Here is a 21,616-nt window from a genome sequence, read left to right as displayed (position 1 = left end):
ATTTTTCAACAAAAGAAAGCAGAAAAATTATAAAAACAGTGCTTTAGCAAATGTTTAATTATAATTCTGTACATTTTATTAGTATGTTTTTCTTTTTTTCTTTTAATTTTTTCCCATTTATTTTTATTAGTTGGAGGCTAATTACTTTACAATATTGTAGTGGGTTTTGTCATACATTGACATGAATCAGCCATGGATTTACAAGTATTCCCCATCCCGACCCCCCCTCCCACCTCCCTCTCTACCCAATCCCTCTGGGTCTTCCCAGTGCACCAAAGAACTCTACTAGGTCATAATAAACCACCTCTACATTGGAACTGAGCTTTAAGAGGATGTTTGCTTTTAAAAACAAGTGCACAATAGCATAATATAGATAAGCATTTAAATACTGAGAACAGACTAGGTGAGGTAGAGAAAATGATTGTAAGGAGTGAGGGCTAGAGAGGAATAGAAAATGTAAAAACCACTGCTATGTAAGTTGTCTATTTTAGTCAGAAAATCTTTGCCACATTATTCTGACATATATTATCATCTTTACCAAGAACTTGCTTAACACTCTGTGACACAATTCTTTTCTCCAAATGTTTCATATATATAGAGAGAGGCTGAGTTTGAAAATTTTCACCATTTGTATAATCATTTTAACTTTGCAATTAATAAAGCTAAATGTCACAGAATTCTCCATATAGGTTTTTTCTAAGAATTTTTAAAAATGTGGTATCAGCTAAATTCAGTTAGTGAGATTTTTATTTAATGAGATAAATTTGATAAATTTGAAATCTTTTTGGAAAAAAATTCATAAGGAAATCCTAAGTTCTCACTCTGTTAATAATGGAACAATTATCTGAGCAAAGCATCTTCTTTCCGAGTAATCTGTTTATTTCCTCATCCATTGGATTTCTGTGAAGTATAAATGTTCTACTGCATTTGATTACTCAGGCAATTTGCAAAATGCAACCTTCAGACTTCTTTTGTAGAGTCCCTTATTTTGTTTTTGACATCAGCTAATGCTCTGTTTTTCTAAATACTTGTCATTAGTAAACCAATGTCTTCTATTTATACTCCAAGTTAATTTCATGGATATAAAAACACCAAGGTTAGTTAAGAATCAATAATGTTCAACTTCTTTCTTATTGCATCTGTGTGAAATTTTTCACTCTTTCCAATAAATAGTAACCACTGTTTTACCCACCAGTGGTTTCCATCTATTGAATCCTCTTTACTGAAGAAAAATGTTTACTTTGTTTCACTTATTTAAGTAAGAAGAAAAACAGGACACTGTCAAAAGACTGGGGAACAGCTAAGCTGACCACGTTTCACACTCAGTAATGGGGAGATGGTGGGATGCATCAGGCATTGAAAGCCAAGGTAAGAATGAGGCCTGCAGCCGAGCTGGCTCCTCTGTTGCTCTATTTTGTGGAGTGACCATCACTCAATATTCCCAGTCTCAGGAAGTAAGGAGAAATAAACATTTCACAATTGTATTATATGCTGGGTATAAGCCTATTAATATTCTATCTTGCTCTTTTCTCACTATTTCCAGAAGAAGGGGAGGGCAGCCTGAGGTTATCAGGTGCTCATTAAGAGAAAATCCTTACTGTGATAGACCAGGGCCAGAAAATAGTAGTACTCAAATCCCATGACATAATATTTAATGAGCTAAGTCTACAAGCGGATGTTAAGCAAGAGTTTTTAAAAGATCATGTTTTATCAGGGTTTCAAAGAGTAATTAAAAGACAGTTAATGTACTGCCATTTTTCATTTCTCAGGAGATACACAGAGATATCTAAAAACTGAGTTGTAAATGATTTTTTTTTTCTTAGTTAAGTTTAAACTACATAAATCAAAGACTAAATGTGCAATTCCCAAGTTTTCTCACTAGCACTTGATGGTGGCACTAGCACTCTAAAATATTACATGTTACTGATTTCCTAAAGGGTCACAATTTATTTCATTCTGATTTTGGATCAAAACTTGATTATAAAAAATAATAATAATAATAAAATCAAAACATGTATATTATCTATAGTGAAACAGATCACCAGCCCAGGTGGGATGCATGAGACAAGTGCTCGGGCCTGGTGCACTGGGAAGACCCAGAGGAATCGGGTGGAGAGGGAGGTGGGAGGGGGGATCGGGATGGGGAATACGTGTAAATCCATGGCTGATTCATGTCAATGTATGACAAAACCCACTACAATATTGTAAAGTAATTAGCCTCCAACTAATAAAAATAAATGAAAAAAAAACTTGATTATAATAGAGCAGTAAAAATCAAATGATCATTTATTCACTTAACATAGCATGTGAAAAACATATATAAAAAAAAAAAAACAACTATCCTTCAAGTCTTTATTTTCTACCTGTTAAAAAATTAAAAAAAAAAAAAAGTTGCATATGATTGGAAATATATCTTAACAAGGACAAATTCTCAGGTCTGCAAGGAATGTTCTCATTTGGAAGAACAGAAGAACTATGTCAGAGAGGATTTTGCTACCTAATCTCCAAGTAATGCTCACAAAAATGACATCACCTCCTCCTTCCTCTCACCAGAGATCAAACCCACTGCCCCTGAACCCATGTGTTCTTCAAAAGCACAATCAGCACAAAATTGGTCCTCTGGTGTGAAGTGTATTCTGAGTGCACAATTAATATTGTTTTATTTCAACTTCTGGTTTACCATTTGACTCACAGTTTAGATAGAAGCTCTGTTATTCCCTTCAACCCAGAGACATTTCAGTTTAGTTCAGTTCAGTCGCTCAGTCGTGTTCAATTCTTCACGACCCCATGAATCGCAACACACCAGGCCTCCCTGTCCAACACCAACTCCCAGAGTTTACTCAAACCCATATCCATCAAGTTGGTGATGCCATCCAGCCATCTCATCCTCTGTCAACACCTTCTCCTCCTGCCCCCAATCCCTCCCAGCATCAGGGTCTTTTCCAATGAGTCAACTCTTCGCATCAGGTGGCCAAAGTATTGGAGTTTCAGCTTCAGCATCAGTCCTTCCAATGAGCACCCAGGACTGATCTCCTTTAGGATGGACTGGTTGGATCTCCTTGCAGTCCAGCGGACTCTCAAGAGTCTTCTCCAACACCACAGTTCAAAAGCATCAATTTTTCAGCGCTCAGCTTTCTTCACAGTCCAACTCTCACATCCATACATGACCACTGGAAAAACCATATCCTTGACCAGATGGACCTTTGTTGGCAAAGTACTAGTCAACTATTATTATTCCTTGTGTTGACATGAGGAAATCCTAGCTTTACATTTCAGTGAGAACTTCAGTTTTAGGGGGTTTCTGTCATATGATGAATATTAAGCATCTTTACTGAAGGGAAAATACATGCCTTGTGACTCACTATCATGGATCAGAATCAAAGCCTGTCTCTTAGTTCAATTTCTTTCAGTGATATGCTTGCAGTAACAAGAAACTAATTTCAGAAAATATTTCATAAAAATTTAGCAAAACAACTCATATTTAAAAGGTATAACATTTAAAGCATTAAAAATAGAACAGATACTTTTGAATTGTGGTAATGGAGATGACTTTTGAGAGTCCCTTGGACTGCAAGGAGATCCAACCAGTCAATCATAAAGAAAATCAATCCTGAATATTCATTGGAAAGACTGTGCTTAAGCTGAAACTCCAATATTCTGGCCACCTGATGCAAAGAACTGATTCATTAGAAAAGACCAGGATTCTGGGAAAGACTAAAGGTGGGTGGAGAAGGGGACGACAGAGGATGAGATGGTTGGATGGGATCACCAACTCGATGGACATGATTTTGAATAAACTCCGGGAGTTGGTGATGGACAGAGAAGCCTGGCGTGCTGCAGTCCATGGGGTTGCAAAGAGTCGGACACAACTGAGTGACTGAACTGAACTAATGATAAATATAGGTCTCACTGAGCACGAGCAAAAAGAGAATAGATACAGTGATTTTGAAAAACAGTTAAGTTGCTTATCTGTTTTCATACAGTCCGACAATCTCTTGATTGAAATAAATGCTAAAGATTATCTAATTTTCTATTTGAGTATCTCATCAAATATTTGAATCTCCTCTTAAAATTCTTTCTGAAATCACTTCAGATTCTTCTTAAATGACTTTAATGGCAGAACAGTAATTACATTTTTAGAGAAACTTTTCAGTATCTTCTTCATTATTGTATGCCCAAACCCCTGTTCTGCATTGCAGATCTTCAAATACTTATCTCTTATTTAGGCAAAAACTCACATTTCCTCTAAAATTCTGTATATAATATGAATTATTTTCTAGCTTTCTCTTCATCCAAATGAAACTCCTATGTAGGCAGTTTTACTCAACTACGGATTTTTAAAGTAAGTATTCCAAAATTATTTTGGTGTTTCTAATCAATATAGTAGAATTAGACTATCTTCACTATCTACTATCTTTATATTATTTCAACTTAGATTACATTAGCTTGTTGACAATTAAGTTACTCCTTTAATGCAGAACACCACTGATATTATTTATATGACTTACTGAATTAGTTTTGCCTTAAATATTGTTTTTTGTACTTAAAGGAATATTTATCTCTCATTTCTTACTGTTAGATTCTAATGGTCTTTCATCTATATTCTCAAGTTTTCATTTACCAGTTTCATAAGGCAAAGGCTCAAATGTTTTCATGACCTGTTTAATCTGCAAAAATGTGGAAGTACATTTTCTGTGTAAAAATATGGCTGTATTTATAATGTTATTAATTTGACAACTAAGCTATATCCTGAACTTAAACCTTCCTTTTCTTGTAACAGTGATTCCATTTATCCTGACTATAGTGTTAGGTAAATGCCCATTTGATTAAGTAGTTAATGTTATTCCTGACTATGTAGAGTAGGTCATCTATACCATTCAAAGGGGATTTTGTCAGCAGGTATTTTGATCATGTGCTATGTGAAAGAAAAATAGATCTGACTATGGCAAATATATTTAAGAAAGAAATTACTGAGTAACTTTTCTTAGAAAAAAATATGACATTAACCTCTTATAAACCTACTGATGACTGAAAATTATTAAGAGGAGAAAGCAATATTTCTTAGGAAAGTTAGCTGCCTGACAATGAAAAAGCCTCCAGAGGGTAGACATTTTCTTTAAATAGTTACCATAACCAAGAACAAAGTGTGGTTATTAGAGTGGCAAAGAAGAAAACTTAGTTTTTTTTTTTTTTTTTTGTATATCTAACTTGTTTTGAAATCAAGGGAATCCAAGAAAAATATCTCCCAATCATCCAGCATATAATAAATTGATATATAAGCTATAATGTACTAACATAAGTCTACATAAATTATAAGCTGATCTAACAAGTTTTTTGCTCAACATTCTTTATTCCATCAGGAGTCTATTTGTGAATTTAGAGTTTAGTCATTGAAATGTTGGTCAGATTTGGATAACAGTAAGAAAAGTTAGCTGAATGATTTAAATAGCTAGAAAATATAGTTATGAAAAAATAAAATGTTGACAACATAATATCATTTCCAAATATGGCAGTGACCCTCTAGGCAATCTGGACTAAAATTTCAGATAAGGAAGTAGAATTAAAACAAACAAACAAACAAAAAAACTCAATATAATAAATTCTATAAATAAAACATAACATTTTAAACTCAGTGGAAGTAGATATTTTTAACATTGTGTAAGGCAAATGAACAAACAATTGAGGAAATGAAATCTAAATCAGGAAAAAAAACGGAATGGCAAGATAAGTAAAACGGTGGACAAATTAGCAAGAAGCAAATTTAATAAAGGACAACTTGCTGAAATCAAAGAAAATCAGATAATGCAACAGAAGCAACATATACAATAGTTAAAATGTATTCAGAAGTTATGAAAGTTCCTTCTATAGATGCAAAAATCACCGTGTACACCAAGCAGAAAAAACAAAGATGAAATATGTTTTCTTGGGCTCCAAATCACTGCAGATGGTGACTATAGCCATGAAATTAAAAGCTGCTTTCTCTTGGAAAGAAAAGAATGACAAACCCAGACAGTTTATTAAAAATCACAGATATTATATTGTGGACAAAGGTCCATATAATCAACAATATGGTTTTCCCAGTAGTCATGCATGGATAAAGAAGACTGAAAGATGAAGAAATGATACTTTTGAATAGTGATGCTGGAGAAGACTCGAGAGTCCCTTGGACAGCAGGGAGATTAAACCAGTCAACCCTAAAGGAAATCAACCCTGAATATTCATTGGAAGGACTGATGCAGAAGCTGAAGCTCCAGTATTTTGGCCTCTTGATGCAAACAGCCAGCTCATTAAAAAAACCCTGTTGCTGGGAAAGACTCAAGGCAAAAGAGAAGAGGACTGCAGAGAATAAGATGGTTAGAAAGCATACCAACTCAATGGACATGAATTGGAGCAAACTTCAGGAGATAGTGAACACAAAAATTATGTTAAGAACATTTTGTATTTGCATAACTATATTTTCTAGCTATTTAATTCATTCAGCTACATTTGATTAACTAACCAATCTAATCACATGGACCACAGCCTTGTCTAACTCAATGAAACTATGAGCCATGCTGTGATAGGGCCACCCAAGATGGATGGATCGTAGTGGATAGTTCTGATAAAATGTGGCCCACTGGAGAAGGGAATGGAAAGCCACTTCTGTATTCTTGCCTTGAGAACCCCATGAACAGTATGAAAAGGCAAAAAAATAGGACACTGAAAGATGAACTGCCCGGGTCAGTAGGTGCCCAATATGCTACTGGAGATCAGTGGAGAATGAAGAGATGGAGCCAAAGTAGAAACAACATACAGTAGTGGATGTGACTGGTGATGGAAGCAAGGTCTGATGCTGTAACGAGCAATATTGCCTAGGAACCTGGAATGTTAGGTGCATGAATCAAGGAAAATGGGAAGTGGTCAAACAGGAGATGGAAAGAGTGAACATAGACATTTAAGGAATCAGTGAACTAAAATGGACTGGAATGGGTAAATTTAACTCAGATGCCCATTATATATACTACTGTGGGCAAGAATTCCTCAGAAGAAATGGAGTAGCCTTCGTAGTCAACAAAAGAGTCTGAAAGGCAGTACTTGGATGCAATCTCAAATATGACAGAACGGCCTCTGTTTGTTTCCAAGGCATACCATTCAATACTACAGTAATCCAAGTCTATACCTGACCAGTAACACTGAAGAAGCTGAAAGTGAACAGTTCTATGAAGATCTACAAAACCTTCTACAAATAAAACCCCCCAAAAATGTCTTTTCCATTATAGGGGACTGGGATGCAAAAGTAGGAAGTCAAGAAATACCTGGAGTAACAGGCAAATTTGGCCATTCAGTACAGAATGAAGAAGGGCAAAGGCTAACAGAGGTTTGCCAAGAGAACACACTGGTCATAGCAAACACCTTCTTCCCACAACACAAGAGAAGACTAAACATGGACATCACCAGATGGTCAACACCAAAATCAGATTGATTATATTCTTTGAAGCCAAAGATGGAGAAACTATAGAGTCAGCAAAAACAAGACCAGGAGCTGACTGTGGCTCAGATAATGAACTCCTTATTGCCAAATTCAAACTTTAATAGAAGAAAGAAGGGAAAACCACTAGACTGTTCAGGTATGACCTAAATCAAATCCCTTATGATTATACAGTGGAAGTGACAAATAGATTTAACGGATTAGATCTGATAGAGAGAGTGCTTGATGAACTATGAACAGAAGTTTGTAACGCTAAACAAGAGACAGGGATCAAGACCATCCCAAGAAAAAGAAATGAAAAAAAGCAAAATGGCTGTCTAAGGAGGTCTTACAAATAACTGTGAAAAAAAGAGAAATGAAAAGCAAAGGAGAAAAGGAAAAGTTATATCCATTTGAAAGCAGAGTTCGAAAAAATAGCAAGGAGAGATAAGAAAGCCTTCCTCAGTGATCAGGGCAAAAAACTCAGTTCAGTTCAGTCGCTCAGGCGTGTCCGACTCTTTGCCACCCCATGAATCGCAGCATGCCAGGCCTCCCTGTCCATCACCAACTCCCAGAATTTACTCAAACTCATGCCCACCGAGTCGGTGATACCATCCAGCCATCTCATCCTCAGTCGTCCCCTTCTCCTCCTGTCCCCAATCCCTCCCAGCATCAGGGTCTTTTCCAATTAGTCAACTCTTCGCATGAGGTGGCCAAAGTACTGGAGTGTCAGCTTCAGCATCAGTCCTTCCAGTGAACACCCAAGACTGATCTCCTTTAGGATGGACTGGTTGGGTTTCCTTGAAGTCCAAGGGACTGTCCAGAGTCTTCGCAAACACCACAGTTCAAAAGCATCCATTTTTCGGCACTCAGCTTTCTTCACAGTCCAATTCTCACATCCATACATGACCACTGGAAAAGCCATAGCCTTGACTAGACGTACTTTTTGGCAAAGTAATGTCTCTGATTTTTAATATGCTATCTAGGTTGGTCATAACTTTCCTTCCAAGGAGTAAGCGTCTTTTAATTTCTTGGCTGAAATCACCATCTGCAGTGATTTTGGAGCCCCCCATAAAAAATAAAGTCTGACACTGCTTCCACTGTTTCCAAATCTATTTTCCATGAAGTGATGGGACCAGAAGCCATGATCTTAGTTTTCTGAATGTTGAGCTTTAAGCCAACTTTTTCATTCTCCTCTTTCACTTTCATCAAGAGGATTTTTAGTTCCTCTTCACTTTCTGCTATAAGAGTGGTGTCATCTGCATATCTGAGGTTATTGATATTTCTCCTGGCAATCTTGATACCAGCTTATGCTTCATCCAACCCAGCATTTCTCTTGATGTATTCTGCATATAAGGTAAATAAGCAGCATGACAGTATACAGCCGTGACGTACTCTTTTTCCTATTTGGAACCAGTCTGTTGGCCCATGTCCAGTGCTAACTGTTGCTTCCTACCTGCATATAGGTTTTTCAAGAGGCAGGTCAGGTGGTCTGGTATTCCCATCTCTTTTAGAATTTTCCATAGTTTATTGTGATGCACACACTGAAAGGCGTTGGCACAGTCAGTAAGGCATAAATAGATTATTTTTCTGGAAATCTCTTGCTTTTTTGATGATCCAGCGGATGTTGGCAATTAGATCTTTGGTTCCTCTGACTTTTCTAAAACCAGCTTGAACATCTGAAAGTTCTCGGTTCACGTATTGCTGAAGCCTGGCTTGGAGAATTTTGATCATTACTTTGCTAGTGTGTGAGATGACTGCAATTGTGCGATAGTTTGAGCATTCTTTGGGATTGCCTTTCTTTGGGATTGGAATGAAAACTGACATTTTCCAGTCCTGTGGCCACTGCTGAGTTTTCCAAATTTGCTGGCATATTGAGTGCAGCACTTTCACAGCATTATCTTTCAGGATTGGAAATAGGTCAACTGGAATTTCATCACCTCCACTAGCTTTGTTCGTAGTGATGCTTTCTAAGGCCCACTTGACTTCACATTCCAGGATGTCTGGCTCTAGGTGAGTGATCACACCATTGTGATTATCTGGGTCGTGAAGATCTTTTTTGTACAGTTCTTATGTGTATTCTTGCCACCTCTTCTTAATATCTTCTGTTTCTGTTAGGTTCATACCATTTCTGTCCTTTATTGAGCCCATTTTTGCATAAAATGTTCCCTTGGTATCTCTAATTTTCTTGAAGAGATCTCTAGTCTTTCCCATTCTGTTGTTTTCCTCTATTTCTTTGCATTGATTGCTGAGGAAGGCTTTCTTACTATCCTGGCTATTCTTTGGAACTCTGCATTCAAATGGGAATATATTTCCTTTTCTCCTTTGCTTTTAGCTTCTCTTCGTTTCACAGCTATTTGTAAGGCTTCCTCAGACAACCATTTTGCCTTTTTGCATTTCTTTTCCATGGGGATGATCTTGATCCCTGTCGCCTGTACAATTATCTTGAACTTCCATCCATAGTTCATCAGGCTGTCTGTCTATCAGATCTAGTCCCTTAAGTCTATTTCTCACTTCCACTTTATAGTCATAAGGGATTTGATTTAGGTCATACCTGAAGAGTCTAGTGATTTTCCCTACTTTCTTCAATTTCAGTCTGAATTTGGCAATAAGGAGTTCATGATCTGAGCCACAGTCAGCTCCCGGTCTTGTTTTTGCTGACTGTATAGAGCTTCTCCATCTTTAGCTGCAAAGATTACAACAATCTGATTTCAGGATTGACCATCTGGTGATGTCCATGTGTAGAGTTTGCTCTTGTGTTGTTGGAAAAAGGTGTTTGCTATGACCAGTGTGTTCTCTTGGCAAAACGCTATTAGCCTTTGCCCTGCTTCATTCTGTACTCCAAGGCCAATTTTGACTGTTACTCCAGGTGTTTCTTGACTTCCTACTTTTGCATTCCAGTCCCCTATTATGAAAAGGATGTCTTTTTTGGGTGTTAGTTCTAAAAGGTCTTGTAGGTCTTCATAGAACTGTTCAACTTCAGCTTCTTCAGCATTATTGGTTGGGGCATAGGCTTGGATTACTGTGATATTGAATGGTTTGCCTTGGAAACGAACAGAGATCATTTTGTCATTTTTGAGATTGCATCCAAGTACTGCATTTTGGACTCTTTTGTTGACCATGATGGCTACTCCATTTCTTCTGAGGGATTCCTATCCACAGTAGTATATATATTGGTCATCTGAGTTAAATTCACCCATTCCAGTCCATTTTAGTTCACTGATTCCTAGAATGTCAACATTCATTCTTGCCATCTCCTGTTTGACCACTTTCAATTTGCCTTGATTCATGGTCCTAACATTCAAGGTTCCTATGCAATATTGCTCTTTACAGCATCAGACCTTGCTCCTATCACCAGTCACATCCACAACTGTGTGTTGTTTTTGCTTTGACTCCATCCCTTCATTCTTTCTGGAGTTATTTCTCCATGATCTCCAGTAGCATGTTGGGCACCTACTGACCTGGGCAGTTCATCTTTCAGTATCTTATCATTTTGCCTTTTCATACTGCTCATGGGGTTCTCAAGGCAAGAATACTGAAGTGGTTTGCCATTCCCTTCTCCAGTGGACCACATTCTGTCAGACCTCTTCACCATGGCCCGTCCGTCTTGGGTGTCCGCACAGGGCATGGCTTAGTTTCATTGAGTTAGACAAGCCTGTTGTCCATGTGATTAGATTGGCTAGTTTTCTGTGATTATGGTTTCAGTATTTCTGCCCTCTGATGCCCTCTTGCAACACCTACCATCTTACTTGGGTTTCTCTTACCTTGGACATGGGTTATCTCTTCATGGCTGCTCCAGCAAAACACAGCCACTGCTCCTTACCTTGGACAAGGAATGGGAAAGACTGGAGATTGCTTCAAGAATATTAGAGATACAGAAGGAATATTTCATGAAAAGATGGGCTCAATAAAGGACAGAAATGGTATGGACCTAACAGAAGCAGAAGATGTTAAGAAGAAGTGGCAAGAATACACAGAAGAATTGTACAAAAAAAAAAGATCTTCATGACCCAGGTAATCACGATGGTTGATCACTCACCTAGAGCCAGTCACCCTGGAATGTGAAGTCAAGTGGGCCTAAGGAAGCATCACTACAAGCAAAGCTAGTAGATGTGATGGAATTCCAGTTGCGCTATTTCAAATCCTGAAAGATGATGCTGTGAAACCGCTGCACTCAATATGCCAGCAAATTTGGAAAACTCAGCAATGGTCCCAGGACTCAAAAAGGTCAGTTTGCATTCCAATCCCAAAGAAAGGCAATCCCAAAGAATGCTCAAACTACCACACAATTGCACTCATCTCACACGCTAGTAAAGTAATGCTCAAAATTCTCCAAGCCAGGATTCAGCAATACATGAACTGTGAACTTCCAGATGTTCAAGCTGGTTTTAGAAAAGGCAGAGGAACCAGAAATCAAAATGCCAACATCAATTGGATCATCAAAAAAGCAAGAGAGTTCCAGAAAAACATCTATTTCTGCTTTATTGTCTATGCCAAAGCCTTCGACTGTGTGGATCACAATAAAAGCTAGAACATTCTGAAAGACATGGGAATACCAGACCTCCTGACCTGCCTTCTGAGAAACCTATATGCAGGTCTGGAAGCAACAATTAGAATTCGACATGGAGCAACAGACTGGCTCCATACAGGAAAAGAGAACATCAAGGCTGTATATTGTCACCCTGCTTATTTAACTTATATGCAGAGTACATCATGAGAAACACTGGGTTGCATGAAGCACAAGCTGGAATCAAGATTGTCAGGAGAAATATCAATAACCTCAAATATGCAGATGACACCACCCTTATGGCAGAAAGTGAAGAAGAACTAAAGAGCCTCTTGATGAAAGTGAAAGAGGAGAGTGACAAAGTTGGCTTAAAGCTTAACATTCAGAAAACTAAGATCATGGCATCTGGTCCCATCACTTCATGGAAAATAGATTTGGAAACAGTGGAAGCAGTGTCAGACTTTATTTTTTTTGGGCTCCAAAATCACTGGAGATGGTGATGCAGCCATGATATTAAAATATGCCTACTCCTTGAAAGGACAGTTATGACCAACCTAGATAGCATATTAAAAAGTAGAGACATTACTTTGCCAACTTAGGTCCATCTAGGCTATGGTTTTTCTAGTAGTCATGTAAGGATGTGAGAGTTGGACTATAAGGAAAGCTGAGTGCTGAAGAATTGATACTTTTGAACTGTGGTGTCAGGGAAGACTCTTGGGAGTCCCTTGGACTGCCAGGAGATCCAACCAGTCCATCCTAAAGGATATCAGTCCTGAGTGTTCATTGGAAGGACTGATGTTGAAGTTGAACCTGCAATACTTTGGCCACCAGATGTGAAGAGCTGACTCATTTGAAAGGACCCTGATGCTGGGAAAGATTGAAAGCAGGAGGAGAAGGGGACAACAGAGGTCAGATGATTAGATGCCATCACCAACTCAATGGATATGAGTTTGGGTAAACTCTGGGAGTTGGTGATGGATAGGGTGCTGCAGTCCTTGTGGTAGCAAAGAGTCAGACACGACAGAGCAACTGAACTGAACTGAACTGATGGATAAATGAGGCCTCCCTGGTGGCTTAGATGGTGAAGAATCTGCCTGCGGTGCTGGAGACATGGGTTCAATCCCTGGGTCTATAATGAATGAAAAGGTAAATACGTAAGTTAGACAGTGATCAAAGCAGATGATCAAAACAGAAACACTCAATTGATCACTGACTTCCAAAAATAATAATAATAATAATTGGAAATAGAATGGAACTTTCAATATCAAGAATAAACACAGTTCCTTAATAGAGATTCCAATGGCATCCAAATGATAATGATGTTAACATTTTGCACAACTATGCCAAGCTATTTGAAAACATAGATAAAATTGGAGAATACCCGAAAAGACAAAAATTACCAAAATGGATATAAAAAGAAATAGAATAGTCTTAGCAGTCCTTTGTCTACTGCCAAAATTCTTATCATAATGTGAAGCCATTATGCAGAAATGTACAAAAAGGATCTTAATGACCTGCATTAAGGTCATTAACCACTTGAATGACCACTATGGTGTGATCACTCACCTAGAGCCAGACATCCTGTAGCGTAAAGTCAAGTGAGCCTTAGGAAGCATTACTATGAACACAGCTAGTGGAGGTGATAGAATTCCAGCTGAGTTATTTCAAATCCTAAAAGATGATGCCTTTAAAGTGCTGCACTCAATATGCCAATAAATTTGGAAAACTCAGCAGTGGCCACAATTCTGGAAAAAGTCAGCTTTCATTCCAATTTTATAGAAATTCAATGCCAAAGAATGTTCAAACTATACACAGTTGCACTCATTTCACATACTACCAACTGAAGTGAAGTGAAAGTCACTCGGTCGTGTCTGACTCTTTGCGACCCCATGGACTCATCTAGAGCCAGACATCCTGGAGTGTGAAGTCAAGTGGGTCTTAGGAAGAATTACTATGAACAAAGATAGTGGAGGTGATAGAATTCCAGCTGAGTTATATTCAAATTCATGGAATTCTCCAAGCCAGAATACTGGAGTAGGTAGCCTTTCCCTTCTCCAGGGGAATCTTCGCAACCTGGGGATTGAACCCAAGTCTCCCACAAAGAAGAAGATTCTTTACCAGCTGAGCCACAAGGGAAGCCCAAGAATACTGGAATGGGTACCCTATCCCTTCTCCAGTAGAGCTTCCTGACCCAGGAATCAAACTGGGGTCTCCTGCATTGCAGGCAGATTCTTTACCAACTGAGCTATTAGGGAAGCCCTCACATGCTACCAAGGTAATGTTCAAAATCCTTCAAGCCAGTCTTCAACAATATGTGAACTGAGAACTTCCAGATGTACAAGTTGGATTTAGAAAAGGCAGAGGAAACAGAGATCAAATTACCAACATCCAATGGATCATAGAAAAAGCAAGAAACTTCCAGAAAAACATCTGCTTCATTGACTATGCTAAAGCCTTTTACTGTGTGGATCACAACAACTATGGAAACTATGGAAAACTGTTAAAGAGAAGGGATTATCAAGGTGCCCTACCTACATCCTGAGAAACCTGTATGAAGTTTAATATGCAACAGTTAGAATCAGGTATGGAACAAGGACTGGTTCAAAATTGGGAAAGGAGTATGTCAAGGCTGTATATTTAATAGATGTATAAATGGCATATGAAAATTCACCATCTATTTATGATAAAAACTCCCAGAAAACTCTCAGAAAATAGTTGGTAAAAGGGAACTTCTTAACCAATAAAGACATCTTTAAAAAAAAAAAGAAAGAAAGAAAACACTACAGGTATCACCAAACAGTGAAAAACCAATTTCTTCCCAACCAAAGATGTTGCTCAAGACAAGAATGGCCAGTATTCCCACTTTATATGACATTGTAAAGGAGGTGTTAGTCATTTCAATAATTATAAAAGCTTATAAAATTATTTTATTTTATTAGGAAAAAATTTAAAACTGTCATTATTTTAACAGTCAGGTTTTTTAGTAGACTATTTTGAGAAAACTTTGAAAAAGCTTTCTAAAACATGCATTAGAAGTTTAAAACACAGTTTTATTTTTATATAATGAAACAATTGAAAAATAAAATAATAATTCAATTTCCAATGATGGAATAATAATTCCATTGACAAAATATGTGCAAGATATCTACCCTGAAAACTCAGAGCATCACAGAGAAATTAAGACCCAGATAAATACTGAAATACACCATGTTCATGTGTTGAAAAATATGCAGTGTTGTATATAGCATGTTGTAGCATGCTAATTTTCTTTGAATTTATTGAAAACAACAGAATATCATTCAAAATTCCATTAGGTTGTTGGTGGATTTTGATAAGCTGAGTCTAAAATTTAAGTGCAAATGCCAGGAACAGAATAGTGAAAGTAGTCAGCAAAAAATTCTAAGAATTACCCTATCACTTCCAAAACTTAAAGAGCCTGTAGTCCTGGATTCCCCTTGTCTCAGGAGGCTTTTAGACTTTATGTAAAATTGTTAATTTTCTTCCTCAAAGATCAGGTACAAATAATAGAAAACTTTTACTATACACAGGCCTTGTTTGAAGCCTGTCCCATGGATTATTTTGTTTGTAAAAGAAACCCTTAAATTATGGGTTGAATTATTATCCTGTTTCACCAAACCACAGTAAAGTTAAATAACTTTTCCAAGGTCCCATGGCACATATTCAATCATACACTAAACTTTACTTCTACCAAGAAAAAAAAAAAAGAAATCCATCCTTAAACCACAAAAATGGGTTTTTCTTACCCCTTTCTCCCAAGAAAAAGTTTGCTTCTTGTGGAGACAGTTCCACCTTTTCAGTGTCTATACCCATTTACTCTGCTTTTACAGCTCCTCCCCTCAAAAGACATATAATATCTTCAGGACCCTTGGGTCCATTTGTCTGTGTGACATGATTGGCCAATACAATGTTAGCAGGTGTGAAATAAGCAGAGATGTGAAAACGCATCTGTACTATGTTGTATACCCTTTTGCCTTCCTGCCCAGCTACAGGGACATACTTGTGCTGGTCAGCTGGTCCCCGAGAATGTTGACACGTGAGGACACAGCTTTCCTAGCAAAGATGTGCCAGGCAAGCAGATCCCCAAGTCTTGCGGTGAGAGCCACTCTGAAAGCTTCCATCCTTAGCCTGGGGAAGCTTCCCAGAGCACCCAGCTGCCCACCCAGCTGCCCGCAGATTCATGAGACATGGGGAGCGATTATTGACTTAATCTACTCCATTATAGAGCCAAAGATAACTGATGAACTGTTTTTTATTTTTTTCCCTAATGGAACTTGGAAGGGCCATTTCATAGATTTAAAAAATAAATCCACATTCCTGTGTGTACCTAGATTCTGATAGCAAGCTATCAGCAAATACGGATTGGCAGTTTTTCTCATTAAAATTTTATATAACCCAGTTTATGCTTGGGTTATATAAAATTATTGTTAAAGTTAGCATATTTAACATGATTAATGTCATTATAATGTATAACATAATAAATTTTAAAGATTGTATTTTACTTCCTACTAGGTATGCCAAGCAGGTTACATATGTTATCCATTATTTACCTCTCAAATTCCCATAAGAGGACTTTAAGGTAAGTTTAATCATCCCTGATATACAAGTGAGGAATTGAGACATTGAAGGGTTATGTTTCAAGTTCACAGTCAATAACTAGTCAGCGATAAAACCAGGATTTAAGCTAGGACAGTTGGAATCAAAGATTAGATTATATTACTATTTAAAGAAAGCAAGAGGTTTTTAATTCACAGGATCTGGGCTTAGAAGTCTAGATCTTGGACTTCAGTAGTTGATAAAGCTATTTTCCCTCATGAAACCTCATTATCTTCTGTGTAGCATGGACGTGTTAAAGATGAGGTGATAAGACAGGGAGATGTTTTGCAAGTGTCCATTTCTAAGAATTGGAAAGAGGTCCTGACAACTGTTGAGAGAGCATTCAGTTATGTTTTCCTTACCTTTTTAAGACTTTTATATGAGCAGGCATGCTTTTATTTTCTACACCAATTAGCTATTCTGATGGAGTTGTATTAATTTCTATGTCATCCTATATTTTCCAGAGAACAATCAAAATTAAAATTCACTTCTTGTTGATCATGGAGAGTGCTGACTCCAGAACAGAGCCTCAGCATTGAGATACCTGTTCAAACCCCACCTCCTCACATGGTCCTACTATACTCTCCATTATTTTCTTCAAGACAATTAATTATGTCTGGACCTTGTCTATTTATGGATAATTCCCTTTGCTAGAGTAAAAGTTCCTTGAGACCATAAGCTATGCTAGGGTTCACATTGTTTCTAGCTTAGAGAAGACACTGATTAAACATTTACTGATTAACTGATAACAACTTTTGCAAGGAATACACACACACAGACACACATATATATACACACACACACACACATACACTTTATTATTGTTGTTGTTATCATTGTAGGTGAATTCTTTACTGCTCAGCCTGCAGGCCAACACACACACACACACACACACACACATATGTATACGTGTGTGTATATATATATATGTATACACATTTAATATATTCATTTATATGCATATTTATTTAAACACACACATTTTCCTTTCTCCTGCTCTTTCTCTCCTCTAATTCATCCGTGTATAATTTGAGCAAAGAACATGAGATGCAACTGGGGGGAAAATTTATTTACCCTTTGGAGTTTGAAGAACATTTTGTTTTGCATGTATGGAGCCAAGGTGTGTAGAAATTGTTACTAATTTTGAGCAAGGTGTATTAGATTTCACAGAGCATGCTAGCTCACGGTTTTGTCTCCTCAACCACTAGAGTAAGGCTCTTCTATCACTGCAATAATGGAAGCTGCTAGAAGATTGACAGAACAATCCCTATGTGAGTCTCAGAACACCTTCAGTATGGAACCAAACAATAAAGTCATATTACCCAAGTCTCTGAGATTATGTCCATTATCCCTGACACCTCATCAATACCAAAGTTAATATTGCTTAGTGCATAATATCAATTCCCTGTTTTTATTTCTCTATTCATGTTGCTTGAGGTTAAATTGGCACGTTGTGATAAGCATTTCAGATTTCAGCTGCCTTTTTGACTGAAGACTCCTGACACTTCTCCATAATAAACTTAATTGGTCACAGTTCTTTGAACAAAAGCAACAAAATTGGTTAATTAAAACATAGAGGAAAAAAAAGAAAAAAAAACATAGAATGTATTAATGGATTGGTGTCATTACATAAATATTCACTTTAATCTAATAAAACTGAAACTATGGTGTTATAATTTAGGCCATTTTTGCAACAACCACAAAACCAAATCAGAACATAAAAATAGAATGCTAAGAAAGCCAGATTGAGAAAAAAATTAAACCACAAAAAAAAGTTTTTTTATAAAAGCCTTTGCTAAATTCAATCTGCTCTGAAATTGTGTTTGACATTATATTTCTTGCACCAGTAAGAAGTGGCATGATATCTAGGTCTATGCTTTGTAGACAGCTCCTTTGCACATTTTCTGTTTGTTCCTCCCTGTTTTCCTTCTACCTTAATCATAAAAATGAGATCATAAGGTCACTTTTAACTTAGCTCCTGATTTCTTGTTTTCGGAATATACACAACACTTTATCTAACATGCTGATTCCTTTCCTAGATTAGAAGCAATGAAGAATTAAACAGTTAAGGAATGACAACTTTCTACCCCTCGCTTCCCCTTAGTAAACATACAGGTGTACCCCACAGGTGCAGGTGAACTATGGTGACGAGAGAACATACAGCTGTAGGCAGACCACACAAGCAAGACTCGGTCCCAAAGAAGATCTAGAGGAGTCAACAGGCCTGCAGACACAATGGAAAAATGACAAAGAATCTGCCCTGCATGAGTGGTGAGTAGCAGAACCTGCATTCAGTTATGTTTTAACTAGTAACTTACAATTTTTTGAATTGCAATAAAAAATATTAAATTATAGATATGAGAGTTCCCATTCTGATAGTTTTAACGGTATAAAGACTGTATGTTAAAAGTGTTCAAATTATAGTCACAATTTAAATGCTAAATTCTTTAGCAGAGATTGATCAGTTCTTCACCAAGGTCATTTTCTCTTCTCTTTTCTGACAGCTGAACTTCATTTTCCAACCTTACCACAGTTAGCTGTGGCTAAATCACCAAGCCCTTGAGAATAGGGATTAAGTAGTTGTAAATGTGAACTGAAACCAGATCTGTCCAAGAAATATCACCATCACCCAAAACAGACTCTTGGCCATATCTTTTTCCCCTTTATTGACTAACGGGGTCAGTAAGATTCCATCTCTGTTTTTTCTGGCTCCATAAGATGATAAGACTGAGGGTCTATGAATTACTGCATCCCCTGCCCATTAGAAACACCTATATTTTTACTTTATGTCAGTCAGAATTAAGCTACTTATGTATAGAACCATTACACAATATATATTTTCCTTGAATGCTAAACTTGACTCCTTAATTTGTACATTAGATATCATTAAACTATATGTCTTTAAAACTATATTTTCTTTAAAACTTTCATAAAGAAATATGAAGAGTAGGACAAATTAAAATAAATTCGCCTTTACTGCAAAGTAAATGATTTTTTTTCTCTTTTTTTTTTCATTTATTTTTATTAGTTGGAGGCTAATTACTTTACAATATTGTAGTGGTTTTTGCCATACATTGACATGAATCAGCCATGGATTTACATGTATTCCCCATCCTAATCCCCCCTCCCACCTCCCTCTCTACCTGATTCCTCTGGGTCTTCCCAGTGCACCAGCCCTGAGCACTTGTCTCATGCATCCAGCCTGGGCTGGTGGGAATGCAAACTAGTATAGCCACTATGGAGAACAGTGTAGAGATTTCTTAAAAAACTGGAAATAGATCTGCCATATGACCCAGCAATCCCACTTCTGGGCATACACACCAAGGAAACCAGATCTGAAAGAGACACGTGCACCCCAATATTCATCGCAGCACTGTTTATAATAGCCAGGACATGGAAGCAACCTAGATGTCCATCAGCAGATGAATGGATAAGGAAGCTGTGGTACATATACACAATGGAATATTACTCAGCCATTAAAAAGAATTCATTTGAATCAGTTCTACTGAGATGGGTGAAACTGGAGCCCATTATACAGAGTGAAGTAAGCCAGAAAGATAAAGACCAATACAGTATACTAATGCATATATATGGAATTTAGAAAGATGGTAACAATAACCCTATATGCAAAATAAACTTGATTTTAATATTCGTTCTCTTCCCACATCTGGGAGCTGCAAATTAAAATCGGTTCTAGTTCTTCCAATGTCTCCATTGTGATAGGGAGAGAGTGAGGGGACTACTAGGATTTTGTAGACAGGTAATAAAATAACTTAGGAACTGTCACATGAAGCATTCTATGTAAAATAGCTCAAGGATGTTAACTTTGCAAACTAAGTCATTTTGTACTGTTACAAATACAATCCTTTCTTGGTAGTGAAAACAAGGATTATAGTAAATGTCCTTTCCTGCTTTCTAAAAAACATACTAAAAACTAAAACTAAGATTGGTGGCTCAGAAAAGAGAAACGCATAGGGGAGTGCATGAACTTTGTATTTCCTTCACAGCATAATGGTGATTTTCTCTCTCTTTCAAAGCTTTAGACAAGACTCAAAATACTAGCTTCCAAATAAATATCTCTTATAACAGAGGCACAGATAAGTGACTACCCAAGATGATGACTTGTGAAATAAATAAAAGCACAGCTCCAATGATGATAGGGAAATACCATCTTATATTATAAAAATATTAACTATAAAGCATTCCAGTGAGTACATAATACCACATATTACTTTACTATTGACATTTACTATTTTTGCTATTTCTAAAATAGCATACTTTTCTGCTATCACCATTAGAAATATTTTGTGGCAAATATTTATTTGATTTTTAAATCAAAGTAAAGGTTTGATGAACTGAAATTGTAATCTGAGAACACAATTTTTTTTTTTTTTTTTTTTGCCATCATTCTGTTTGGACTGATCCACAAACTGCTCAACCACTCCCTGTATGCATTCTGTAAATGTTTGTGTATTTTGAATCAGAAAATGTTAGTAGTTTATATAACCTCGAAAAAGAACTTTAGCCTACAGAGCTTGAGAAAAATAATTTTGTAAGGAAAAAAATAAGGATATAAACCCATTCCTATATCATTTGGTTGGTTTGGTACACATTCATTTTAGCATTACATTCCACATACCTCAATCTAAAATAACATATTTTAATAACATGTCAAGTCTTATTTGAAATTATTTTTTATTTCTCTTTCTCCCTCCAGTACCAATTACTCATATAGCTTTTTGTTTCTCAATGTATAATGCTGAATATATAAAGATTATGAAAATGCATTAACTAAAACAGAAAAATACCTTAAGTAGTCTGGGTTCATACCAAGGAGATCCTCCAAGGTGTTTATCATTTGAATAGATATACAAGAGAAACTTATTTAATATATAGTAACTAGAGTCTCAATAGGCTATTTATTTCAGTATTTAACTTTCAATTTAGGTAAAAATAAAACTATTAGATATTATTTTTAAATAAATAAGATTTATAAAATTCATGAGAAAACAAAAAACTCCCAACAACCTCAAGAACTAAAGCCATTG

The sequence above is a fragment of the Dama dama genome, chromosome 14 (assembly GCF_033118175.1).
Source record: "Dama dama isolate Ldn47 chromosome 14, ASM3311817v1, whole genome shotgun sequence".
Lineage (NCBI taxonomy): Eukaryota > Metazoa > Chordata > Mammalia > Artiodactyla > Cervidae > Dama > Dama dama.
The sequence above is the reverse complement of the archived record's forward strand: the minus strand, read 5'-3'. Positions refer to the sequence as shown.